Below are 5,661 nucleotides of genomic sequence, written 5' to 3' on the forward strand. Positions count from 1 at the left end.
TTCCCTGTCAAATGGCATTGGTCCTTTACCTGTACATAATTAGAAGAGTGGATTATAATATTGATAATAATAATTATAAACAATCATAATATAAATAATAATAATAATAATAATAAAAATAAATCAGTGCTTAATATAAATGCTCGTACCTTATAATTCGATTCCGTATAGTTCTGCCCGCACTGGTAGCATGACTGGCTTAAACTATAGCTTTCTGTTTCTGCATCTGTTAATGGAGACATCGGCAATGGATTTCTGTACATTTCTTCAATTTTTTTAACTTCTTCACGCATTTTAGCAATGAAGACTGAGACTGCATTAGCCCCTCTGTAAACTGAAGGAACTTGATACGGTTTTCCCATAAATGATACGTAAAAACAAAAGCTAATTGGTTCATGTTTTTGATACTGATGAGTGAAAGAAGTGTCTGTACTTGGTTCACAGGAAGCCAAAGGTCTCGTTAAACACTCGAAATCAGCGTATATAACGAATGGTACTTGATGAGAGAATTTAATATTTTTAAAGAAAAGCCACTCGTTATCATCTTTTGGCATTTCCACTCGCACAGTTTCCTTCAAGTTACAGCATAACTTATGTTTTTTCAGTATAATATCGGTAGAAAAAAAAATTGAAGGCACCTTCGACAGATGAATTTTTTGCCGTGATGTTTTGAAACTTGACTCGTTAAAAGTCTCGACAAATTTTTAACCCAGCAATAATGAGCCGTAGTTACTGATGTCAAATACATTAAGTCCACGTGCTGATCTTTCTCATCCTTCGTAATATGTAATGGAAAAACTTGATTTTTCTCAGTTAGGCCATACACATTTACTGAGATATTATTCTTAGATTCAAATTTTGATACGTTCTGAATTTTCATGGGAAATTCCAAACCCTCAGAATTAAGTTCACTTTCATACTGTGAATAATTACTTATCCGCTCAGCGTTCTTTTCTACCGGATGAAGTGCGGATAGAATGGCCCAAAGGAAACATTTATTGTCAGAATTTCGAACATTTACAATAGCTCTCTTTTTCTGAATGCATGAAGGGACTTCAATGTATGATGAACCTCTCAAAGGATTATACTTATTGAGACGAATTTCTAAGTATAAAATTTCCGAAAGTGTCCAACCACTCTCCTTTTCTTCAAATTCAGAGCTTTCCTTCATCAGTTTTTCTATTGTAATATCATAAAGCTCATTCAGATCTGATGATAACTCGATAACGGCATTTTGTGTTTTAAAATTTTTTTCCTCTGAAACAATTCCGCCCGGCCTGACTTTTTCATACATACAGAAAAGCCAGCAGTTAACTTTCAACTCTTGAACAGCAAGTTCTTCCCTTAACAATTCTTCGTATTTTTCTCTTTTGGACTCTAGAAAGTCCTTAATTTCAACGTGTCCCTCGATATTTTCCAATCGGATTGATTTCAAACGCCCTTCCAAAGCTGCTTCAATGGGAAACTCCTTCCTGGCTGCTGTCGATGGAGCCTGCTGTCTTCGAACAGTTGTTCTTTTGACTGGCTTTGGTTCTCGAGAATTGGTCCGTTTTCTTTTTTCAGGACGAGAATGCGTTTTCTGATGTTTGTACAGAATATCCTTTCTGTTGAATGAAATCCCACATTCAGGACACTTATGGTTTTCTGATCCATGCTTTGATCTTTGATGCCTGTATAAATTTTTCCGAGCGGAGAACTTAACATTACAAATTTCACAAATTGCAGCTTCCATAATTGAATTTGGAGGAGAACGCACATTCACGCGAAGTCTGCATGAAGACTAACATAACTCACAACTCCTAGATTTGGAGGCTCTCTTTTATAACCAACAGCTATTAGTCATGCTATGAATAAGCAAAGTTCCTTAAATCGTTCAGAAAGTGCTCCTTCATTTCCCTTTAAACCGTCTTCGTCTCTGTTTTGAAAGATAGAATTCGGTATCGTAGGAAGCAAGTCCCCTCCCCCACCTGAGAATAATAGAACACCTAATCCGAATTTTAACAGCAAAAGAAAGCATGTTAGTACTATCATTCAAACCACTACCCCTTTCTTGAAGGCGAAACACGTCATACTTCTAGTATCGCCTCTTCCCCACCAAAGAATGTGCTATTGGTGACTAATACCGGGAAGGAATCGGGGTGAGTCAGCCTGATGATAACGTGTGTCTCACGTTCAAGACGCTGTGAATCTGCTCGCGTATTCGAGAGAAATTTTAATGAATGTTTGGAAGAGAAAATGTTAAAGAATATATTATATATAATTCTAAAGACTATTGCTTTATATATTAATGTATACATTATATATAAAAAACATTATTAATTCCAAAAATGTGTTCCATTACATAAACGCAATAAATGATTATGCTCGTGGAAGCAATATTTAAGTATTTTATCAGGTTTGTAGATGATGACTATGGTTAGAAACGTGAAGAGACTAAAGTAATATTGGCTCGATTGGCAAACGCGCGAGTCAATCAGGTCAATATTACTTTTGAAACCAAATCATTGCAAGTTCGATGCTCTCCAAAAGAAAAAAAAACTATTTCGTCTGATTTCGTTATTTTACATTTATTCATTTATTTACTTATTTTTTCAGTGATATAAAATGATAGTATTTTATGTAGAATGTTTCTTTTTAAAGATCATTAAGCATGTAAAAAGGGTAAAATTAATGAAATTAAAATTAGTCATTTAAATCAGTCAGAGGTAACAACTTTAATTGTGAAATAAATTTTCTTTTTTTTTTATAAAATAACTCATGAATACCTCGACAGATGGCACCTCTGAGAAATCACATTTGTAAAAAAAAATTTTCTAAGTCCAAAAACGAAACTTTTCTCCGTTGCCAATCAAGAAAACCTAAATTCAAAAACAAAACCACTCAACGCATCTAGGAATCAGTAATGGCTCCGCCAGAAGGAAGAAAAACCACTCAACTTGGTCTGTTTCGCATAATAGCTTAATAAGAGAAAATTCCGAGTCCTAGAACGAAACTACTCTCCGTTGCCAATCAAGAAAAGCTTAATTCAAAAACGAAACTAATTACCGTTGCCAAACACGCGAAAGAAACAATGATGGCTCCGCCAGAAGGATAAGAACAACTCAACACATCTAGAAATCTATAATGGCTCCGCCAGAAGGAATAAAAACCACTCAACTCATCCTTTTTCATATCATAGCTATATAAGAGAAAATTCAAAGTTTGAAAACGAAACTAATTACCGTTGCCAATCCGTAAAATATAAATTCAAAACCGAAACTAATTTGTCGTCTGCAGCAGGAGGGGTCAACTCAACTCAACATCAAGCCTTCGGGTGAAAAGTCTAAGTTTGAAAACGAAACTAATTACCGTTGCCAATCCGTAAAATATAAATTCAAAACCGAAACTACTTTGTCGTCTGCAGCAGGAGGAAAACACCTCAACTCAACATCAGGAGGCAAACAACTCAACTCACCATCAGGAGGCAAACAACTCAACTCAACTCAGCAGCAGGAGGAAAACAACTCAACTCAGCAGCAGGAGGGAAAACAACTCAACTCAGCAGCAGGAGGCAAACAACTCAACGGCTCCGCCAGCTCCCCCGGCTCCGCTGAGTTAGAACACCCTATTATACACTACTCTCGTCACTCATTTTCATTTGCCTCTGAGACTTAATATTATCAGAAAACAATTTTTAAATATTAATAATATAAAAAAGAAAACAAACGTCAATCACTCAAGAAACCAGGACTGAATAAACTAAATAACACTAAAAGTCTTAGTCTAACTACATTCTTGTTGCGACTTTTGACCAAACGCAACGATACTTTGTGAAATCAACATCCGCTTTTCGTCTTCACCTGTTTTACGCTGATCTATTACCATGATTGAAAAACATTTGATTTTCATAAGATGTGTGAAAGTAATCATTATTAAATTACAAGAGAAAATTATTGCTGTGGAAGATGAAAGAATGCTAATATTTTACTATCAAAAGAACAACATATTAATTTTAAAAAATGTGATTAAAACAAAATTTGCTGCCCCAGGCAACTGCCTACTCTGCCTATTGGAAAATTGGGCCCTGGGCATGTGATAACAAGGATCGGGGGAGTTTTTGCCTCCTCTGCTTCTGAGGTGGAGTGTGCAAAGGTTTTAGGTTGTGTGTAGCTTTATACCCTAGCTTATATCTTCCCCTTTTTGAGGTGGAACCGTGCCATGATTGCGGACCTCTCACTGGCCTGTTAAACTATTTTTGCTACCAGTTTGAAGATATATTCAGCTTCTATATCTGGTTATTTTCCTGGCGTTTGGTTATGGCTGTTCTAGACTGATGAGCCCAAGACTGAGACAATGGACAAAAATGCTGCCTCTGGATGCTGTAACTGAACTTTTTGGTATTTGTTTGCATTTCTGCCTTAGGTCCGGCTATGGGCAGTTAGTAGCTTTAAATTCAAAGTAGCTTCTCACGAATTTTCCCGCTGAAAATAAATTCATTAAATTTAGTGAGGATGAAATAAACCGATTTTTTTTCTTTTAATAAAAAAAATTCGTACTTTCTCCCCTTTTATTTGTTTCTGACAGTATGGATTCATTAATTTCGAACTATACTTTTTTATACTGTTCCGTTTACTGTTACTCACACAAGCTGCAATATACAAGTTTCGGTGCATGGCATATGAGTAATGCAATTCAACAAATAATAGATATTAAATAATGGACAAAAAGCAAAAGGAAAAAAATCGACTTTCATGTCCGCCAAATATCGGACTCCAAGTCGCCCGAGCGACTAAAAAAGTATCTTGCCGACTTTCAGAACAAGAATATTTCAGAAGTCATGTTAGATATTACATGAAATTTTCTATAAACCTTGAGAAATCATTTGCCTGTCGCCTAATTTTTTTTCCTGTCTCCTAAGATTTTACAATTTTTGGCAATCTCTGCTTATGATTAGGCTTGCCAGATGTCCCCGGTTTGATCGGGACAGTTCCAGTTTTCAGACAAAATCCCGGTATCCCGACCGGTTTACTTCATGATAAAAAATAAATTTGATTACAGATGATACAAAAAGTCTATAATTAACTGGGAAGTATTATTTAGGATTATTACTTTGTCATTTGTAACATTCACTTGTGTAATGAATATCGGATTAGCTTGTGAGGATTTTTACAAGATTAAAACCAAAAAGAACATTATAAAAAAAAATCCTATTCAATAAAACGTACTATGTACATCTAAATATTGTTGAAATTTTTATCCCTCATTCAAAGTGTTTCTCCTTACTAAAGTCACTTATAAATATTAACGTGTTGGTCATAAAATGTTTGAAATGAAATTTGTCTGCTTGTATCCTTTATTATTGCCCCTGGTTTAACCCTGTAAAACATTCTAAAAACCAGCCAGGGGTGTGTTCTGTTTTGAATACTGACTACATTGGGGGGGGGGGGGGGGGCATTCCGGTTGAACATTTCAGAAATCTGGGAAGCCAACTTATGAAGTATCGGACCATGAACCTGTTAGAAAAAGAGTTGTTTTCAAACAGGCAGTGGCAGTATCCTCAGCAGTCAACTGTCATCAAAAGAAGTCGGAGAGCGAAGAGTGCTTTGTTTCATTAGGAAAAGCTCGTGACCTAATTCGTATCCACATGCTGCGATAGCAAATTCATCTGTTTATTTTTATCAT

This window comes from Uloborus diversus, chromosome 3 (assembly GCF_026930045.1).
Source record: "Uloborus diversus isolate 005 chromosome 3, Udiv.v.3.1, whole genome shotgun sequence".
Taxonomy (NCBI): domain Eukaryota; kingdom Metazoa; phylum Arthropoda; class Arachnida; order Araneae; family Uloboridae; genus Uloborus; species Uloborus diversus.